At 46.3% G+C, this 22,548-nt stretch overlaps 1 protein-coding gene, 3 non-coding genes and 2 pseudogenes across 4 annotated transcripts in view; 3 read left to right on the plus strand and 3 right to left on the minus strand.

Annotated features, from left to right (window-relative positions):
• The window catches only part of LOC138242338 (zinc finger protein 850-like), a 1,462,105-nt pseudogene that overhangs the window by 426,361 nt on the left and 1,013,196 nt on the right, over positions 1–22,548 (minus strand).
• The window catches only part of LOC107075906 (antigen WC1.1-like), a 123,952-nt gene that overhangs the window by 42,053 nt on the left and 59,351 nt on the right, over positions 1–22,548 (plus strand). The window lies entirely within an intron of this gene.
• Positions 3,008–3,058, minus strand: LOC138243907 (U7 small nuclear RNA; annotated as a pseudogene).
• On the minus strand, positions 9,364–9,532 carry LOC138243662 (U1 spliceosomal RNA). Its single transcript, XR_011192310.1, has one exon. It is a non-coding gene; the product is annotated as a U1 spliceosomal RNA (small nuclear RNA).
• On the plus strand, positions 16,783–16,864 carry trnal-uag (transfer RNA leucine (anticodon UAG)). Its single transcript has one exon. It is a non-coding gene; the product is annotated as a tRNA-Leu (tRNA).
• trnak-uuu (transfer RNA lysine (anticodon UUU)) lies at positions 20,077–20,149 on the plus strand. The gene has a single exon. It is a non-coding gene; the product is annotated as a tRNA-Lys (tRNA).

Consider the following 22,548-nt stretch of genomic DNA (forward strand, 5'->3'; position numbering starts at 1 on the left):
CCAACAGCTGACACAGGTCTTTTATAGAACCGTTTTGATTTCCTCTACTTTGTCCCCGTGACGTCATTGTCCTGCTCGCAGCCGAGCCCGACACACATCTGGTTTTTGTCGCTGGGCGCACACCCTGCGGTCCATGCGGGTCCTAATACCCCAGTACAATGACGAGGACACTAAACTGTAAACAGGTGCCGTCCTTCGGCTGAGACGTAAAACCGAGGTCCTGACTCTCTGTGATCATTCAGGAGAATGGTGGTGGTGGAGGGGAGTCCCCATTACCTGTAAAGGGCATTGAGTGGAGTATCCAGAACAGCGCTATATAAGTGTAAGCAATAATGATTATTATAATTATAATGTAAAATGCAATAAAAAAAATCAAACTTTGATTCAAAATAGATTAATGTAAAAACTGATAAAGCTAATGCTTTTTTCAGTGCTATATCTACTTTTTTTTAAAAAGCGAAGTCTGTCGCGATTGTGAGAGTTAAAGAATGTGTTCCAGCGGGTGCCTTCATATCATGAGCGTCAGTCTTGCCCGTAGCTGCGAGAAGGTTAAAAGCGCACAAGTGATCTGTAGACGATGTTCGGGGAAGAAATAATTCTGTTTTCAGCACAGGGAGTGAGAATGAGCTCAGCCCGGCTCCCAGCAGAATCCATTCTGGTTTGGTTACTGTTAGACTGTGCGTCTGAGGCTCTTTGGATCGCAACGTAAAAAAAACAATTGCTCACATCGTGTGACTTCCACGACAGGAAGGAAAGATATCACTTTAAAAAATCAGAACTGAAGATTTGGATCCTGGGCCTCAACTTAAAAATAAACAGAGTTTAACGACAGGAAATTGATTCCAGTTGTCAGATCACGTATACGCATACCTTAGCTTTGTGCAACAACCTGAAACTTTCAGGTACCATAAATAATATTATTGCTAAACATATGCCATTCTAATCTGCAAGCGACCAGAATATAGAATATAAATTTTTGTATAAAAATGCATTAAGTCCTGTTCTACACCTGCATGCTTTGGAAGCACTGGCCTACCTGTATCAAAATATCAGATTGTGTTTCTGCAACATTTTGTGCATAGTACGCCATTTTATCTAAAACAGTCACAACGAGGGCTTTACATGCAGTCTGGGGTATTTTCCCCTTTTATATTTTTGCCACTTTATATCGAACCTGTTATACTCCCAGAAGTGCACAGTAGCTTGTACTTAATAAAAATGTACAATTCACCGCTGGTATAAACAGATGTGTGCCGTGTTTGCCTTTGTAAGCATTTGTTTAAAAAATAAGTTCACAATACGATAAAAACACAGAAAGCACAAACTTTATAATACAACGATACGAAATCAATACCAAATCATTATGCCAATTAAGTAACTATCCTTTGAAAACAGAGAACACCTTTATATCTACAAAAAACTTGACATTTGTATGTATTTTTGAATTACAAAGCAGACAGTGTAGTCCCTTAATTCAAAGATCAGATCTTGGCCAAAACAAGACAATCAGACGTGGGCTGAATTCGGAACAGGAGCGTTTGCTTCGTCGATTATTGAGCTTTTGATCAATGTCTGAATAAAACAGATTTGCTTTTTTAACTCTTTGATTAAAGTACACGAAAAGCACCTTTCTTCGAGCTGGAATCAAACCAGTGACCTAAGGATTCCCTGCTGACTCCACTACTCCGCTCTACCAACTGAGCTATCAAAGGGATGCTGTGGCATTGCTCTCTGGCACATACTGCCCAATGAAGTAAAATGTGAAATGGGTGATTTAAATCCCATTTCGAAATCAAGTTTCCAACTCGTTTCCTTAGTCTCATTTACCTTGAATTTAAGCCACAAACCAGGATTCTACTGTATAAACTTCCAGGGATATTACAAAATGTTTGATGGGGCATCAATCATTCCAGGCGGAAATTGATTCCTTTTTTTTCTCGAGGGATCATATTAAACATTTCATTAGTATCGAGAGGAGGATCACCGTGAGACACAAAACAAACAGTTTCTTTCTGTCTTTATTAGAAAGTAGTGTTTGTGCTACATTAATAATATTTTTGTGGAAATAAAGAAGTTGTAAATTTTAAAAATTTATATTTGAATCGAAATGTGGTTTTGAGTTAAATATTAGCTTGTTCATGTAATTAGTTTGTGTTTGTCATTACTATATATATTGCCATGCTACTAGAATTTGTAACTGAAGTTTACTAGTTGTGTTTTTATGATGATTAGCCATTTGTTGATTACAATATTGTATATAATGTATAATTTGAACTACATATTGTTCAGGTGTGAATAATTGTATATTTTAAGAATACATTTCTAAAACAAATCATTGGCTTTATTTACTAGTTTCTACACCTATAAAAATCTTTCTTTGATGTATAATAGACATCAAAGAAAGATGTCTATTATACATCAAAGATGAGCAGTGTGTGTCGTGTTCACAGCTGATAACTAGAAGATGTCTGGAAGAGGCAAAGGCGGAAAGGAAAAGGAGGCGCTAAGCGTCACCGTAAGGTTCTCTGCGACAACATCCAGGGAACCAGGGTTGAACTACGAGGAGACCTGCGGGGTGCTGAAGGTGTTCCTGGAGAACGTCACCTACACCGAGCATGCCAAGAGGAAGACCGTCACTGCCATGGACGTGGTGTACGCGCTGAAGCGCCAGGGCCGCACCCTGTACGACTTCGGAGGCTAAACAGGAGCGGAGCTTCACTACCGGACCCCGACGTATAAACCCAAGTGACCCAGTGACATTTGTCACTGCTGAGGTTGCTTTATGGGTCTATTTTCTATACTGTGCTGATCAATTTGAAATCAAATGGCAAAAAAGACCCGTTCCCACACCTAAGGTCAAATATTAAGAATCAAAACTGCTCGAGTTTATGGAAGCACACAGCTTTATCAAGATTTCCAAGTGCAAGATCTTTTTATTCATAAAAGACCCTATTTATGTTGTATGAGAAATATTAATATTAATACAGAATCTTTTTTCACCAAATAAATGGGCTTCCTGACTTCAGAAAGCCTTCTAGACAAATAAGAGCAAAAATTCAATTTGGTAAATGAAATGAAAACACATACCCTACCAAACCTTGAGTACAGGCCATTCAGGATGATAATACAAAACCATTTATAATTCAACAAATAAAACCTGTCAACTGGTAATCACCACTTATCATAAAAAAATAAGTAGCAATACACAGTAGGGGACTCTTGGGTGCAAGTTAAATCCATGCAAGAAGGGGTTTAGTGTTGTATTTCCAAATCAGATATGCAAATGAGAGATCTGGCCCAGCCAATCTCAAAGCTCCCTTGGTCTGGAATGGAGCTGCTCCCCTCTTCTAGTTATTCACACTGGAGTTAGGTTACATATTAGCACATTTCATCTAACAGTTGCTCCAGAAACAAAAACGTAAACAAATGATCTGGAATGTGACCACACCTATGAGAATGTAGTTCAACAGATAACTTGTAAACCTTGTCATAAGATTTTTTTTGTTCTACAAAATATACTTTATTCTGCAAAAAAAACATCTCACACATATTAACACTCCATGTATTAAAAAACAACGGCGGAACGGAGATTGATTGTCCGTTATCAATCTTTGCGAGTGGGGGCGGATTTGCGCAATTAAGAGAGTCCTTTCAAACCTATCACTTGCTATTGTCCTTTAATCCCTGTATAGGGCCCAAAGTCCTTTCCAGCACTCCCTCGCCATGGGGAAACCCCATTTGGTGACGTCGCGCTTCATCCTCCTCCTGAAGTCCGCCAGGATCCTCTCCTCCAGCTCCCTTGCCCCCCACTTTATGTTGTGCCAGATGAGAGTGTTCCTTGCCTTCCACAGTCCTTGTTTTGTGAGGGACAGCAGCAGCCCCCGCAGGCCCTGTGTCCCCTTGTCCAGTCCGGTAGGTGCCAGCCCCCAGCAGAATGTACTGGTAACTGAGCACCGCATCCGTTCCCAGGAGTTGCATAATGTTGTCCATTCTGCCCCACACCGCCGTGGTGAAGAGGCAGCTCCAGAACACGTGCTCCTGAGTCTCCTCGACGAAATACGTGTCCCGGGGGCAATGCGGATTCCTGGAGATCGAGTGTCTGTAGAGGACATTTCTGGTGCAGAGCTCTGGCTGTCTCGTGGCCTCGTACCTCCTGCTCTACTTGACAGCACGGATGTAGAACTCCGGTCGCCTCTCTGTCTTGAGCCCAGTGTTTGACCACTGGACCAAGTGCATCATCGGGACGGAGAGCCACAGCCTGACAAAGTTTCGACCCGGAGGCTCTGGAGTATTGCTCCATGACCTGCAGGGCCCTCCTCAACCCCCTGTCCGACCTCAGGAACAGCGTCGTGTCGTCGGCGTACTGGGAGATCTTCAGGGTTTCCCCCGCGCCTCCCGGTATCTCCAGGCCGTCGATGACAGGGTCCCGTCTCACCGTCTCTGCTAAGGGCTCTTGAAGAGCAGGGAGATGATGCCCTCCCTCATGGTGTCTCCGAGTTTCCCCCGGCGGAAGATCTCCTGCGCCACTTCCACCAGATCTGCCGCCAGGGTGTCCCAGAAGCAGGTGTAGAATTCCTTGGGGAGTCCGTCCGGCCCTGGCACCTTGCCAATCTCTATGGACAAGAGCGCCGCCTTCAGCTCCTCTGGAGTTGTCTCTGGAGTCGTGCAGCTTCCTTCCTCTCCCTGGCCGCCTTCCGTCTGCAGTACGTCTGCGCCAGCGTTCGGGTCCTGTCTTTCACCGACTCCCACCATTCCACCACGGAGCTGTAGCCGTCTCTCAGATCGACCCAGCTCGCGTAGTCTTTACGGAACAGTGCCTTGAAGTCGTCTTCCTCCAATATCTCCCGGTTCAGCTTCCAGTACCCACGACCGAATGCCGGCAGGTTGGTGTTAGCCACCACCGTCAAGCGCTCGTGGTTGGAATACCACTCCGGGGACACCGTCGCCGACTCCAGGGAGCAGGTCGTGTGCAGAAAGATGTAGTCCAGGCGGCTACACACTCCCCGGGAGTTTTTCCATGTCGTTCCGGCGTCGTTAGGTCGGCACCGTCTGAAACCATCTACCTTGGAGAACTGCTTGAGTAGCGACTCCAGCTCTGCCGAGTTAGTGTCGCTCCCCTTCTCCCGGTCGACGTTGAAGTCCCCGCCAAGCACCACCTGTCTGTTGGTGGTGCAGCAGCTGGCCAGGTCAGCAAACACTTCCTTCCGGATAGAGGGTTCCGTCGGAGCATAGACGTTAATCGCTCTCAACTTCTGCCCCCTCCAGTCGATGTCTGCGACCAGGATCCGGCCCTGCACCACCGAGAAGGAGGAAACCAGAGTCATCTCTGGGTTTCCGAGGAGGATTCCCACTCCGGAAGAGTGGACCCCTCCTAGGCTCCAGCATGATTCTCCCTTCGTCCATTCCCTGGTGAATGTCAGCTTGTCGCTTTCATCCTTCAGGTGGACCTCCTGTAAGAAACAAACTGAGAAAGACTTTGAGGCCAGATCATGAAAGACTCCCCGTCTTTTCACCGGGTCTCTCAGCCCTCTCACGTTAGTTGTTAGAAAGGTAAGTTTCACAGTCATGGTTAAACAAGTGAAAGTTGAACCTCCTCTCTTTGTGCTTACAGTGGAAAACTTGGGAGTCTACATCTGGGCACTGTTTAGCCTAGATGTAACTCCTCTCATTCGGGTCCTGGGGGGAATATGCTGGGCTCCCTCCAGGTCTCGCTGGGGACTGAAAGGTAAACATGCTGGACAGGTCCAGCCCTACCATCAGTCCCGGCTCCAGAGCGGCTTCAAAGTAATCCTCATCTTCCTCGAGGATACTCTCCGCCACCGCTTCGGGAAGGCTTATTTCTTCCCTTTCTCCAGGAGTTTCGGGGACCTCCAGTTGCTCCTGGGCCTTGGGGGAGGGGGGCTCCACTTCCTGGGCTGCCTCTTCCTGTTGTTCCTGCGCCTCGGGGGAGGGGGTTCCTACTTTCTGGGCTGCCTCTTCCTGTTGTCCCTGGGCCTCGGGGGAGGGGGTTACCTCTTCCTGGGCTGCCTCCTCCTGTTGTCCGTGGGACTCGGGGGAGGGGGGTTCTGTTTCCTGGGCTGTCACTTCCTGTCGTCTTTGGGCCTCGGGGGGGAGGGTTTCCATTTCCTGGGCTGCCTCGTCCGGTCGTTCCTCGGCCTCCCTTACCACTCTTTTCTTTTGTCCTTCCGAAGGTGGATCCGCCCTGCATCTCTTCTCCCACTTTCTCTTTCCCTTCTTGCTGGGAGATATTAGGGCCCTTCTTCCGGTCAGCCATTTTTTCCGTCGTCCTGGTGGCCATCTTGTGGCACTGGTGCGGTTGGGGGTGTGGCCTCGGCAGTTTCGGTTCTCTGCGGGGGAGGTGCGGGTTCTTTGTTCTCACCTCTCTCCCTTTGTCTTGAGACCGGTTTCTGCCAGCCGGCTTCCACAACCTGCGCAAACGAAGGTTTGCTTACCTTGCATTGGTGAAGGAGGTGTCCCTCGGCGCCGCATCCGTCGCACTTTTTGGCTGCCCGGCAGGTTTTTGCCAGGTGCCCCTCTTTGTTACAGTTGTGACATCTGATGATGTCACACATGTTCTCCTTGTGGCCGGACTGTCTGCACTTCCCTAGGTACGCTGTTACCAGTTCCATTGGTACGTAGGGGTTGTATGTGAGGACTGTGATGGTCCTCTGGTTTGTCTTCCTCATAGGCTCCGGCCTGAAATCAGAGAAACCGGGGTGCTTACCTTTTTCTCTGATCATTTTCATTGCCTTTTCATATCAGGCGTCCGTGGCCATGTAGGCCTCCATGTATCTCTCTGCCTTGTTGTCTTGCAGGCAGTAGAGATCTCCGGCCACCAACTGCAGGATCCCTCTCAGGAAGGTAATGAAAAAGGATATCGCAGTTGGCATCGTCTCTGTTTTCTTGGTCCAGTGGAACCGGATCAGTGTCTTCTTGTCTGCCATCTGGAAAGGAGAAAAAAGAGAAAAGGAGAGAAAGAGAGAGAGCAAGGTCCTGTGGAGAGGAGGGTTTAGCTGCTAAAGGAGCAGCGAGGGAGCCCTGGCCTTTGTCCTTGTGGGCAAAGCCCAGCTAGGTGCAGGCGCAGGAGGAGAGAGAGAGAGGGAGTGGATAGCGCTTCCGAGTCTCGAGGAAGAAAGCAAGCACCGCGGGCAGGCCACGAGAACCTACTCCCAGCCAAGAGGCCAAGGAGGAGGAGCAAGAGAAAGGGGGAGGGGAGAGGAGAGAGCAGAGAGAGAGAACGTTGCTGCCTGATCCCATCCAGCTCAGTTGCTGCTTGGCCTTAACCCCCTAGGCTCAACCTAGGGCGATACCAGCTCAAGCACTCTTCGATCGCCTTCTAGAACTTTGGAAAGACAGGAACTGCGGGCATGCCACTTGAACTTGATCTTAGCCAAAAGGTTGATAAAATTGGATTCCAGCTCACTGGCCCTGCAAAACTTAGTTCAAGACTTTAAACTCTCAGACACATATAGATGTATATATCCCACAACAGCAGGATATACATGGTCAGGGAGGAATAGCAGCTCCAGAATTGACTATTACTTTGTCTCAGAGAGAGTGAAAGTTGTTGGGGTCACTCTTCAGCCTGTCTTCTTCTCAGATCATCAGGCTTTAGGGTGTACAGTGGAACTCCAGGGCGGAACTGTCTTTGGCCCAGGCCTCTGGAAACTCAACACAAAGCTGCTAGAGAACGAGGGGGTAGTATGCCGCTACAAGGAGAAACTATCACAGTGGCTGTCCTTGCAGTGTCTGTACGGCTCAGTAGGAGAGTGGTGGGAGAAGGTGAAGGTGAGGACAAAGGCCTTTTTCATGGCTGAAGGAAGGAAGGCTGCTGCCAGACGGAGAGGAGTGCTAGCTAGGAAACAGAGGCAGCTGCAGCGTCTCTACACGATGCTGCACAGTGCAGCTCGAGTGTGCTCGAGGATATCACCCTTTTAAAAAAGGACATCCGGAGCATAGCCGAAGAAAGTAGTCGAGGAGTGCTGTTAAGAAGCAGAGTGCATGTCTTGGAAGATAATGAGAAGTGTACTCGCTTCTTTTTAGGAAAGTGGTAGGCTCCAAGTCTGTCATGGAAAGTGTAATTGATGAGGAGGGACGAGAGAGAACAGAGCCGAGTGCTATCCTCTCCTGCACCGAGGCCTTCTACTCAAGACTGTACAGCTCTACAGAGGTAAAGGATGAAGAAATTCTTTTTTTACCTCAAAGCTAGAAAACGTTTTGAGTGAAGAAGATAGGGAAGTACTTGAGAGGGATTTGACAGTAGAAGAGCTGAGACAGGCTATGGAGAGCTTACAGAAGGGGAAAACTCCGGGTGCTGACGGGCTCCCTAAAGAATTTTACTGCACCTTTTGGGATCTGCTTCAGGATCCGCTACTGCTCCTATTCGAGGAAAGCTATAAGACAGAATTGCTGCCTGACTCCTTAAGAGAAGGCACTATCTCTCTCTTGTTTAAGAAAAGAACAAAGAATGACATAAAGAACTGGAGACCCCTCAGCCTGTTAGGCGTGGACACTAAGATCCTGTCCAAAGCCCTTTTCCTGTGCCTACAAAATGTAGTGGCCTCACTGGTAAGGAAAGAACAGACTTGTGGGATAGCAGGACGCCTGATGAGCGATAACCTGGCCTTGTTGAGGGATGTCTGTCTGTACTCAGAGGATCGCTCCCTCCCTCTGTGCATTTTAGGTGTAGTCCTAGAAAAGGCCTTTGACCGCCTAAACCGGCAGTACTTAACATCGGTTCTTGAGCACATGAAGTTTGGCCCCATCATGAGAAAGTGGATTAACCTGCTGTACCAGTGCCTGGAAGTGGGGGAGGAGAGGTAAAGTCATCTCTATGCATGGATGACGTCACCCTGCTCCTCTCTGACAATGCCTCAATTAGCAGAGCTCTGCAGTGCTGTGATCGTTTCTCTTTGGCATCCTCTGCAAACATTAACAAATCTAAGAGTGAGATTTTTTATCAGAACTGGAGGGAGCCAAAAGAAGGACATGACCTCAGGCTGCAAGAGAAGAGAATTAAGGTCCTGGGGGTGTATTTTGGAGAAGAGATGGGAACAGTAAATTGGCAGAACAAATTGCCAATCTTAAACAAAAAACTGATGCAATGGAAGGACCAAGATAAAGGCTAAACTCGATAATCAGCCTAAATAATGCAGACTACAGCAAAACGACTGACTTTGAAAAGGGAATGAATGTCCGGAAGGAGTAGTGTAACCAGCTTGAAATGCTTCTCCGGATCTCTAACTAAAAGAAACGGGGAACCAGCAGTGGCATCGACTCCTTTCGAACTGGGATCCTATCGCAGCTCGTGGTGTCGTGGTGTTGGTGGCAACTCTTCCGTATCTGATATTGGACCAAGCACATCAGGGGAGAGCGCGAACGCAGTCCCCCACTACTAGAAATTATGCAGTCGAGATTCCCACATTTGGGGAATTCGCAGGGTTCAGCACAGCCGGAGTGCAATGGCCGAGCCTCGCCCTGGGTGAATCGATTCGATTTTGAAGAACTTTATTTTCTTTTCACAAAAAAATACAGGACATCACAAATCAGAAAGCTTTACATTAATATACATACTTAAAACAGTATATATGATCACATCTCATTACATTTTGACACGGTACCAGTTACATAGCAACAATTTATTTTTTTCTGGTGCAAATCACATTCTTTACTTAAACATGATAATGTTTTTCACAGTTTCTTGAGATATTGACCTATGCTCTCTATTTCCCACAGATTTTGTGCTTCCTCCCTCCCTTCTCTCCACAGATCTCTGAGGTAATATTTCTCTCGGGTGATGAACAGGGCCAGGCTACCTGCTGCCTTGACTGGGACCTCGATGCCTTTGAACAGCCCCATGTTCCTCACTCTCCACAGGGCATCTTTCCCACTGTTCACCATGGCCCAGATCCTGTCAAACACGTCAGGAGGAAGTTTGACAGGAGAGATGCCGTATATGACGAAAGCAGCGGTCAGGGTAAATTGGGGCGAGAGAGCTTGCAACCAATCTTCAAACTGTGCCCAGAAGGCCTTAGCAAAAAAGCAGGACCACAGAAGATGGGTCACAGTCTCCTCCTCGCCGCAGCCCACCCTAACGCAGCGAGGGCTGGGGGTGAGGCCCCTACGGTACAAGAAAGTTCGTACCGGTAAGCACTGGTGGATGACACTCCAGGCTAAATCTCTGTGAATGTTGCACAGAAACTTTCCACACCTTCCTTGTTTGGGCTGATGTTAAAATGCCCACAGGGGTCTGCCTATTGTTCTGGGGTGCAACGAAATCTTCCAGTTTTTGGACGCTGACATCTCGGAGGGGAACATGGTCAATTGGGTGAGATGTTAGAAAACTTTTAACTGTCCCATAAATTGCAGGGCATGTGTCAGAGAGTGGGACGTCCAGCTTGGGTCTGACACCCCACACTCTGAACATCTCCCTACCTACCCAGAGCCTGGAAAAATAAGTCCACGTACGCGCTGCAGGTGCTGTTGCAAAGCCTCTCAGCACAGAGGCCAGGAAAATGCACAGCAGCTTCGTAGCAATATCTGGGACAGACGTCCCCCCTGAGGGTAGCGGCCTGTACATTATTTCCCTTCTGAGTCTTTCCTGCTTCCCACCCCATAGAAATTGAAACATCAATCTCCTCAGCACCGCTGCAACACAGTGTGGGATTGGGAAGGTAGAAGCCAGAAAATTCAAGACAGGCAAGAGCTCAGCTTTGATAACCAGCACCTTCCCTGTCATGGTGAGGTCTCGGTCCTTCCATTGCATCAGTTTTTTGTTTAAGATTGGCAATTTGTTCTGCCAATTTACTGTTCCCATCTCTTCTCCAAAATACACCCCCAGGACCTTAATTCTCTTCTCTTGCAGCCTGAGGTCATTTCCTTCTTTTGGCTCCCTCCAGTTCTGATAAAAAATCTCACTCTTAGATTTGTTAATGTTTGCAGAGGATGCCAAAGAGAAACGATCACAGCACTGCAGAGCTCTGCTAATTGAGGCATTGTCAGAGAGGAGCAGGGTGACGTCATCCATGCATAGAGATGACTTTACCTCTCCTCCCCCACTTCCAGGCACTGGTACAGCAGGTTAATCCACTTTCTCATGATGGGGCCAAACTTCATGTGCTCAAGTACCGATGTTAAGTACTGCCGGTTTAGGCGGTCAAAGGCCTTTTCTAGGTCTACACCTAAAATGCACAGAGGGAGGGAGCGGTCCTCTGAGTACAGACAGACATCCCTCAACAAGGCCAGGTTGTCGCTCATCAGGCATCCTGCTATCCCACAAGTCTGTTCTTTCCCTAACAGTGAGGTCACTACATTTTGTAGGCACAGGAAAAGGGCTTTGGACAGGATCTTAGTGTCCACGCCTAACAGGCTGAGGGGTCTCCAGTTCTTTATGTCATTCTTTGCTCCTTTCTTAAACAAGAGAGAGATAGTGCCTTTTCTTAAGGAGTCAGGCAGCAATTCTGTCTTATAGCTTTCCTCGAAAAGGAGCAGTAGCGGATCCTGAAGCAGATCCCAAAAGGTGCAGTAAAATTATTTAGGGAGCCCGTCAGCACCCGGAGTTTTCCCCTTCTGTTAGCTCTCCATAGCCTGTCTCAGCTCTTCTACTGTCAAATCCCTCTCAAGTACTTCCCTATCTTCTTCACTCAAAACGTTTTCTAGCTTTGAGGTAAAAAAATGAATTTCTTTATCCTTTACCTCTGTACAGTCTTGAGTAGAAGGCCTCGGTGCAGGAGAGGATAGCACTCGGCTCTGTTCTCTCTCGTCCCTCCTCATCAACTACACTTTCCAGGACAGACTTGGAGCCTACCACTTTCCTGAAAAAGAAGCGAGTACACTTCTCATTTTCTTCCAAGAACTGCACTCAGCTTCTTAACAGCACTCCTCGACTACTTTCTTCCGCTATGCTCCAGATGTCCGTTTTTAAAAGGGTGATATCCTCGAGCACATTGAAGCCACTGTGCAGCATCGTGTAGAGACGCTGCAGCTGCCTCTGTTTCCCGGCTAACACTCCTCTCCGTCTGGAAGCCTTCCTTCCCTCAGCCATGAAAAAGGCCCTTGTCCTCACCTTCACCTCCTCCCACCACTCTCCTACTGACCCATACAGACACTGCAAGGACAGCCACTGTGATAGTTTCTCCTTGTAGCGGGATACTACCCCCTCGTTCTTTAGCAGCTTTGTGTTGAGTTTCCAGAGGCCTGGGCCAAAGACAGTCCCGCCCTGGAGTTCCACTCTACACCCTAAAGCCTGATGATCTGAGAAGAAGACAGGCTGAAGAGTGACCCCAACAACTTTCACGCTCTCTGAGACAAAGCAATAGTCAATTCTGGAGCTGCTATTCCTCCCTGACCATGTATATCCTGCTGTTGTGGGACATATACATCTATATGTGTCTGAGAGTTTAAAGTCTTGAACTAAGTTTTGCAGGGCCAGTGAGCTGGAATCCAATTTTATCGGCCTTTTGGCTAAGATCAAGTTCAAGTGGCATGCCCGCAGTTCTTGTCTTTCCAAAGTTCTAGAAGGCGATCGAAGAGTGCTTGAGCTGGTATCGCCCTAGGTTGAGCCTAGGGGGTTAAGGCCAAGCAGCAGCTGAGCTGGGTGGGATCCGGCAGCAACGTTCTCTCTGTCTGCTCTCTCCTCTCCCCTCCCCCTTTCTCTTGTTCCGCCTCCTTGGCCTCTTGGCTGGGAGTAGGTACTCGTGGCCTGCCCGCAGTGCTTACTTTCTTCCTCGAGACTCGGAAGCACTATCCGCTCCCTCTCTCTCTCTCCTCCTGTGCCTCCTCTCCACAGGACAGACGGCAGACAAGAAGACACTGATCCGGTTCCACTGGACCAAGAAAACAGAGACGATGCCAACTGCGAAATCCTTTTTCATGACCTTCCTGAGAGGGATCCTGCAGTTGGTGGCCGGAGATCTCTACTGCCTGCAAGACAACAAGGCAGAGAGATACATGGAGGCCTACATGGCCACAGACGCCTCATATGAAAAGGCAACGAAAATGATCAGAGAAAATGGTAAGCACCCCGGTTTCTCTGATTTCAGGCCGGAGCCTATGAGGAAGACAAACCAGAGGACCATCATAGTCCTCACATACAACCCCTACGAACCAATGGAACTGGTAACAGCATACCTAGGGAGGTATGTAACTGTGGTGGGCAAACCGACGGAGATCAGGGACAGTTGCGGCGTCTGCTACGGCAAACGCCAGTACCGAGTCCTCCTGAAAGAGGACCCAGAGGGCGTCGACAGTTTCCAGCACCCCTCGGCCCGCTTCAACATCGGAGCCGACAGGGGGTACCTTTACTACCCCAGGATGCCACAAGAAGAACACGTGTGACATCGTCAGATGTCACAACTGTAACAAAGAGGGGCACCTGGCAAAAACCTGCCGGGCAGCCAAAAAGTGCGACGGATGCGGCGCCGAGGGACACCCCCTTCACCAATGCAAGGTAAACAAACCTTCGTTTGCGCAGGTGGTGGAAGCCGGCCGGCTTGTCTCAAGACAAAGGGAGAGAGGTGAGAACAAAGAACCCCCACCGCCCCCGCAGAGAACCGAAACTGCAGAGGCCACAACCCCAGCCGCACCACTGCCACAAGATGGCTGCCAGGACGATGGACAAAATGGCTGACCGGAGAAAGGGCCCTAATAACTCCCAGCAAGAAAGCGGGAGCAGGGCGGATCCACCTTCGGAAGGACAAAAGAAAAGAGTGGTAAGGGAGAACCGTTTCCTAGTCCTAGAGGAAACTGAACTTTCTTCCCCCGAGGCCCAGGAACAACCGGAGGAGGCAGCCCAGGAAATGGAAACCCTCCCCACCGAGGCCCAAAGACGACAGGAGGAAGCAGCCCAGGAAGTGGAGCCCCCCTCCCCCAAGGCCCAGGAGCAACTGGAGGTCCCCGAAACTCCTGGAGAAAGGGAAGAAAAAAGCCTTCCCGAAGCGGTGGTGGAGAGTATCCTCAAGGAAGACGAGGATTATTTTGAAGCCGCCCTGGAGCCGGGACTGATGGTAGGGCTGGACCTGTCCAGCATGTTTACCTTTCAGTCCCCAGCGAGACCTGGAGGGAGCCCAGCATATTCCCCCCAGGACCCGAATGAGAGGAGTTACATCTAGGCTAAACAGTGCCCAGATGTAGACTCCCAAGTTTTCCACTGTAAGCACAAAGAGAGGAGGTTCAACTTTCACTTGTTTAATCATGACTGTGAAACTAACCTTCCTAACAACTAACGTGAGAGAGCTGAGAGACCCGGTGAAAAGACGGGGAGTCTTTCATGATCTGGCCTCAAAGCCTTTCTCAGTTTGTTTCTTACAGGAGGTCCACCTGAAGGATGAAAGCGACAAGCTGACATTCACCAGGGAATGGACGAAGGGAGAATCATGCTGGAGCGTAGGAGGGGTCCACTCTTCCAGAGTGGGAGTCCTCCTCGGAAACCCAGAGATGGCGCTGGTTTCCTCCTTCTCGGTGGTGCAGGGCCGGATCCTGGTCGCAGACATCGACTGGAGGGGGCAGAAGTTGAGAGCGATTAACGTCTATGCTCCGACGGAACCCTCTATCCGGAAGGAAGTGTTTGCTGACCTGGCCAGCTGCTGCACCACTAACAGACAGGTGGTGCTCGGCGGGGACTTCAACGTCGACCGGGAGAAGGGGAGCGATGCTAGCTCGGCAGAGCTGGAGTCGCTACTCAAACAGTTCTCCCTGGTAGACGGTTTCAGACGGTGCCGCCCTAACGACGCCGGAACGACATGGAAAAACTCCCGGGGAGTGTGCAGCCGCCTGGACTACATCTTTCTGCACACAACCTGCTCCCTGGAGTCGGCGACGGTGTCCCCGGAGTGGTATTCCAACCACGAGCGCTTGATGGTGGTGGCTAACACCAACCTGCCGCCATTCGGTCGTGGATACTGAAAGCTGAACCGGGAGATACTGGAGGAAGACGACTTCAAGGCACTGTTCCGTAAAGACTACGCGAGCTGGGTCGATCTCAGAGATGGCTACAGCTCCATGGTGGAATGGTGGGAGTCGGTGAAAGACAGGACCCGAACCCTGGCGCAGACGTACTGCAGACGGAAGGCGGCCAGGGAGAGGAAGGAAGCTGCACGACTCCAGAGACAACTAGAGGAGGAGTACAGCTCGGCTAACGGGGGAGGAGCCTTCAATTCAGCCCGGGCACGGGACCTGAAGGAGAGGCTCCGCAAACTCAATCAGGTCCGAGGAGCCCAGAAAAAGAGGGTGATCCATGGCCTGAGACGGGGAGATGGAGAGGAAGTGCTGGACGAGAGCGACAAGGTAGAAGCGGCCACCGCTTTCTACACGGAGCTCTTTTCAGAAAAGCAGACGGAGGTGGAGGCAGGCGATGCTTTTCTGGAGGGGCTGACGGCACGAGTACCGGAGGAGGTGAGGGAGGACTTGGAGGGTCCGATCACGGCCGAGGAGCTGAAGGCGGCGCTCTTGTCCATGGAGAATGGCAAGGTGCCAGGGCCGGACGGACTCCCCAAGGAATTCTACACCTGCTTCTGGGACACCCTGGCGGCAGATCAGGTGGAAGTGGCGCAGGAGATCTTCCGCCGGGGGAAACTCGGAGACACCATGAGGGAGGGTATCATCTCCCTGCTCTTCAAGAACCCTTAGCAGAGATGGTGAGACGGGACCCTGGAGATACCGGGAGGCGCGGGGGGAAGCCTGAAGATCTCCCAGTACGCCGACGACACGACGCTTTTTTGTTCGTGATCATTATTTTCTTTAGTTATGATCAATATTGAACTTTTTCTAAATGAAATGACAATAATCAAACATGCAGGCAGATTTTTGAAAAGTATTCGGAATTGACAGGGTGCCCCTTTGGAACAGTCGTCAGAAAATGTGAGAAAATGAAAGTTATGTAAGCTCTCACACAAAGCATTAAAGATTGGAATCTGAGTGTAAAAAAGCTACCCGTCTCCCAATGATAGGCAGGGATACACACCATGACTCGAATAGACTCAGCGAACTTTAACACCTATGATATTACGAGTGCTTTGCACGTGTCGAATTTCAAGAAGGAACTACTACAACAGTTGTGGACATAATTCATTACCACCGGCAAAGTCCAATGCCGGCAACTTCTGAGAAAATAATGTTCACTCATGGAATTTGGTCTTTGAACGGCTGGTGGGAAAATTCATTTATACTCTTGTTGCACCCTCAGCTGAAACATGTTAAAATAACAATGCAGATTTGTTGGAGAACCTGACAAGAATTATTGGGTTAGCACTGTATGTATTCTGGTATATTTACTTTAATTTTAATATAAATGTCAACATGCATGCTGTATAATCTATTGTAATTTTAAAATATGTTAGCTGGGGATGCGAGGGGGGCTATTATACCTTGTGAAACACGCAAGGAACTGTAAAAAAGGCTGGTATTTGAAAAAAAAATTGGCGATCACAAGAAAACCACAATTTATGTGGTATTATCATCAATATCCTTCAAAATCTATGTTCAAATGAAGGATTTAAAGAAACTATGAAAAAAGCAACAGTAATAGCAGAGGATTTTGATTTTTGCTCTTCAAGTCAGTAGATCGACATAGAGTTGCGCCCCTACAAACAGCACAAAGGATGAAACCCACCTCTTTCGTTATTGCTGTTTGTGCCAGTGAAAGTAGCATTTGTGCTATTAAAAGCATCTCGGAAGATGAAGGTGCAGTCACTTCCACATGTCATGATATCATTAGATCCAACGACAAGAGCTGAAGCCCCCGGCATTTTCCAAGCTAGCAATGTGAGGAAGATAGATATGGAGGAAGGTAGCGTGGCCGAGCGGTCTAAGGCGCTGGATTTAGGCTCCAGTCTCTCTGGGGGCGTGGGTTTGAATCCCACCGCTGCCAAATGTTAGTGTTTTAAGACCTGCAATACGATCAGTAAAAGCGCTTTTTGTTAGGCTGCAGGAGGTGTTTAGAGATAGACTTTCTAAAAGAGAGGCTTAACATCAAGGCAGAAAAAATATTTTGTTTTCTCAACAGAAATTCTCTTTGCCACGTTCAGCTTTATGTAGGGAACAACGTCTGCCGAGATCACTTTTGAGGCAGTACACATGATAGTGTACCGGCAAGTATATTTAATATTGGCTGTGGTGGTGAGCTGCTTTTGTCTGTGAAACTCTTAATTCTTCACACCGAATCGTTGGCAGGGGTAATAGCTTATCTTTGAACATAGCGCTCCATCAGAAATACTTTGTTCGTGCTCAAAAGAGATCAGAGGATTAACTTCATGAATTCACATAGCATACCTTACAGGAAAAAATTAAAAGGGGAATTGATTGTGCTTCCTGATGTTGTTCCTGTGGTTTCTTTGGATACAGGGGTGAATGTTCTTTGACGTTCTGCTAGAGTATCCACTGGGTGGGCTTTATCAATCAGCTCGGATAGGTCATCAGTGCTCCGTCTCTGGAAAATAATCAGCACTGTCGTTTTTTCCTGTGCTGTCTTTTAAAACATATAAGATCACGAGTTTACAGATTTCTCCAAATAACAACTATACATTTTAACCCAGCGGTTAGCATTCCTTCAATCCAATAGTTTTACTCCTGGTAAAAAGCAGCGAAATATATAGAGAGATGATATTCAAATATTTCAACATTCTTATTGGATTACCTGTATGGATATATCGCTCAGAATTTCTAATATGATTTTGAGTTCAGTTTTGCTTTACTACTTTCAGAGTCTTTTATTGACCTTGCTGAAGCAGAGAAGTGACATAATCACAAATGCGACCTACCTGTGCTGCTGTTTTTGGTTAATAATTATTAAAAAAACAGCTCTTGCATTAAGAGCAAGAGCAACCAACACGCTCGCTGGTTGTGTTTAGTATTTTTCAGGGTGCTCTTCCTCAGCTGCAAAGTTATTTGGCGAGCAAAAACCTCTGAGAAGGAGTCTGAATCCGTCAACAACACAGGAATTCTAAGATCGCACTGCCGTCTTGTGTACAGAGATCTGCTTTTTCCTTATAGAGTTTTTTGGCATTTAAGAACACGTATCCTACCTTGAATGCTAGTTTCAAAAGATATGTTACCGGATCACAGATTTTCTTGAAAAGATTTGGGGATGCACTTACCGGGATTCAAACCCGACTCGATTATTTAGAAGGCACCTATACCACCAACGCACTTCTGAGAAACACCGGCACATTTCCGCAATCCTCCCTCTCACCTACAAAGTTATGAAGAGACAGACGTCCAATGAAAACTAATTTGATTCACTCAAGGCTCCGCTCTTTTATTGTGATGTCATTGTAATTAATGTTAGCTGTGATAAGGTGTTGTTTCTGTCTCTTAAAGTTTTAGTCTGCTCCTTTCTTCCTGGTTTAGAAATAACATGTTTCATGATTGTTTACGAACACCACTATCAATTATTTGTCCAGCTCTAATGCCTGTGTGCGTTGACAAGGCATCTCCAAAGGACATATTAAATAACATGATCCTTCCTGTTACCATTCCTGTGGTTGGAGCGTTGTTTCGCCCTTTTTCGTTCTTCTACAATATTTGCAGACAGGACTTTATCACTCGAGTTGTACAAAACAAGTCGGTCCATGAAAATCATCACTACTGCTGTTGTTCTATGCGTAGTTTAATCAAGGTAGTCGAGTGAGGAGGTAAAAAAGCACTCCCCGTCGATAAATCAATCATCGTCGCCCGTGTGACTGGATATAAAAATAACGGATTAATTTTAACCAATCTCTGGAAGCTTCGATGTGGTTATTTTTCCTTCCTTATTTCTTCATTCTTATGAATTTACTCTGTAGTAGAGGAAACACAAAAGTGGGAAACTGCAGGCATCCTTCGTTAGTGGTGGATTGTGTTCAGAGAGCATCAGCACATCTCAGTTCCGTTAATAAGTCTGTTGGGGATATATCTCAGTGGCAGAGCACATGCTTCGCATGTATGAGGTCCCGGCATCTCCAGGTGCTTTATATTTCTTTGCTCATGTTCATAGAGAGCCAAGTTCACACAATTAAACTCAGGCACACTCGAAGTGCTATGGTGTTGCTCTGCTGTTTTAAATGTACCTCTAAAGCATTTAGTTCTGTTAACTACCAAATGATTTGAACTAATTTTATTAGTCTTCAGACGTGTCGTGGCTGTTGAAGAAGACACCTTTTGAATCTCACCCGGGATTTCTTGAGAGATCATTCAGTGAGCGAGTCCTCCCTCTGGACTCCACACTGAGCTGAAAACTGCGCGAATTCCATTGTACAACCGAGAAAAGAACTGATGGACCAAACAACGACATTTGATGATTGCAAGAAATTCAAGAAACACAACAGTCCGAACACAGGTTTGAATCCCGAATGCTTAATTTAAAAGACAAAGCGAAGGATACGACCTGTAAACTCTCTTCGTGTCTTACAGTTTATGATATAAAAAAACCTTACTTTCATAATAATTTCTTGCTGCTGATAGACTATTTATTGAATTTTAACAAATTCTCAATTACAAACATTTTGGGTTAAACAGTTACTGACATACTTTAACGAAGAGAAACGTTAGTGCCTTCCGGTGTGTTAGCCAATTTCTCAAAACAATATTTGTTAGTCTCTCGGGAGGCTGCGCAAGGTGTTTAGAGATATAATTTCTAAAAGGCAGGCTCCCTGAGCTTAACATCAAGGCAGATTTTTTCTCTACAGAAATGCTCTTTAAATTTCAGCATAGTTACAACTCCCTTTATAAAGGGTGTGCACACTTATAGAACCAAGGCATTGAAACGTTTTTTTTAATTGTTGTTCCAAAAAATGTTCCATTTGTTTTCGTTCTTAATGTTGTTGATTTTAAGATCTTATTAAATGCGAAAAAATCTGACAGTGAAAAAAGGTCAAAATGCTATTGAAAAAATCAGTAATGTGAGGAAAGATGAATTGTGGGAGCCCCTTACCTCCCCATGTCATGCTGTATTTCTCACTCATTCTACTGGGAGTGGTGCCGTCGCTTCTGGATAAAGTCTGTCAGTAGACATTCCAGACGGGTCAGGTACTGTATGACTGCGCTTCGGCACAAGAAGAGACATGTGACTTGTGAGGATCACGACAGTCTCATTCACTGTCCAGAGCCCGGATAGCTCAGTCGGTAGAGCATCAGACTTTTAATCTGAGGGTCCAGGGTTCAAGTCCCTGTTCGGGTGTTTGTGTTTTCCTTAAGTGTATTGTGAATTTAATTATAAATCGTATTTTATCTTCCACTCTTCTAGCTGTACTGTCGATATTTTAAAAGTTAATCACTTGTATTTTCTTTAGTGTTTCCTTTCACAAACCGAAAATGTTCAAGACTATTTTGTCACAACACTCCACGTAGATAATCACAGGAAAAGAAAAGGAAACGCAGTGAGGAGCTCACACAGTGAGTACTCTTAAATACAACAAGAGGAAAGGCACACTGTACATCTGCGGAACATCACGTCCGAGTTTACAGTGACGGCTTCTATTTCCACTGATGAATGAGACAGATTCATGAGGAGATCCTACGCACAACTAAGCGAACACATCGCTATTTCGGTCTGATGTAGAGGCTCCATTTGTGTCAGCAGTACTATAAATGTAAGTCTTATACACTTTCAGGGGCTGCATCTGTAGCGCTTCATCTAAGAAGACTGTTTTACTTTACCACACGGTTACATTCACCCACCCAATTTATTCTCAGAATACCCAATGGCTCAATAACCCTGTTTTCCCCTGGGAACCACCAGTGTACAGTCCCATTACATTCAAAAATATAACAAATATATTAAATTAATATATTCAATGAACAAATATATTCAATGAACTGTGTAACAGAGCGCTGGAATTGTTTTTAGGGATGGCTGAGTGGTTAAGGTGTTGGACTTAAGCTCAATAAGCAAATGTCTATGTGGGTTCAATCCCTGCTCCTGTAATTTGCTTTTGAAGTGACAGAACACTTTGAAGATTTACACTCTATTAAAATATGTATTTACTAAATTTCAGTTCTCTTTACTCCCTGGGATAACTGAACTCTCACTATCACATACTTAAGGCTTTAAATGCATTAGCTGTGATACAGCTCCTAATAAAGACAGAATTAAACTGTATTAATAATAAATGGCATGTTTTAAACAAACGTGTATTGATAAACTTCATTATTAATAAAAGTGGTGTGACGGGAAAGCAAATTAAATATTACAATGATAATCCAAGCAACTGATGTGTGCCAGAACCAAATGTCATCCACTGTGGGCTTTGTAAATTGTTTAAAAATTGTAAGTGAAGTTGAGATAATTAACAAATTAATTTGTTGAATCCTGCAGTTACAGATTAAAATGTGAGAAGATTTTCTCTGGGTTTATCTCTGTCCGAGTGCCTGATGTGAATATGCTGAACGCAGTGTCTTTGATTTATGTACTCAAACAACCAAAGAATCCCATTCTTGTCATCCTATGGTTTGTCAAACGTGATTTTCTCAAAGTGGGTGCAATTTCGTTTAGTCTTTCACTCTTGTACTAGAGCAGTAATGTTTCTAGACACGCATGAGCATGGTATAGCAGGCTGACAGCAGGAACACGTGGCCCACAAGCAGTGACAGTATCAGAGGTGTCTGCAGTATGTTGGTTTGTGAGCAGCGATAAAATAAAATGCTGAGGAAGCAGGTGTGCCTGCATTAATAAAGCTCCATCGAGTGGAAAAAGTCGTGGAACCAACCTAAATCCAACAGAAAGTTTCTGCAGCTGAAATCACAGCTGAAATCACAGGCAAAACTGCCACAGGCTTGAACTCACAACCTCAGCATGACTTCAGTATGTACTGCTATATAAGTACGATGCACTGACCAACTGTACCACTAGAGCTGCACAATGGGCTTGTTACATGTCTTAGATGTATTTATTGGAAGGTTGCAGAAATCATAAATCACTGATTTCATTATCTGCATGTTTAATATCCAGGAGAGAGAACTCCTTCAGGTTCTACAGCTCATAAGTGCACTTTAAGAAATCTGCTTTTGTGAGATGGATCTCCGTGCTGCAGCTTTTTTCTTATTACTAAAGATACCTCTACATTGTAAACTATTTGAAGACCTAGAAAAAGGAACATAGCATTAGTTGAAATAAGCACTGAATGGGTTAAAACCCACGCTCTTTGAATTGCTAAAGCGATGCCTTGTGGAGAATAAATCAACATACTGTATTCACACAGGTCACTCGGCCACGGACAAGAACGATCAGCTACCACCACTATTATTATCATTATTATTATTATTCAACCATTTGGGGAACAATACAGTTGAACAATCCCACTGTTCTTATGGCAAGAAAAATAACATGAGACCACTGTAAGAGGACAAGTTTTGTAATTGTTTGAACAATTGATTTCTATTTTTCCCTTTTATGGGCGACCCTGTGGTATTTCTTTTTCTCTTCATTGTTGTGAAAGGGCTAGTTCTTCAGCGATATTTGCCGCAGAAATTTCTGCGCAGCTCCGTATTAAATCTGTTTTCAACTGCAATGGACAGAAGACGACTCCAGTAGATAGCTGTGTAGTTCTGTAGGACCACACATGACACAGTGATGGTGCG

This window comes from Lepisosteus oculatus, chromosome 14 (genome assembly GCF_040954835.1).
Source record: "Lepisosteus oculatus isolate fLepOcu1 chromosome 14, fLepOcu1.hap2, whole genome shotgun sequence".
In the NCBI taxonomy this organism is placed as follows: Eukaryota; Metazoa; Chordata; class Actinopteri; order Semionotiformes; family Lepisosteidae; genus Lepisosteus; species Lepisosteus oculatus.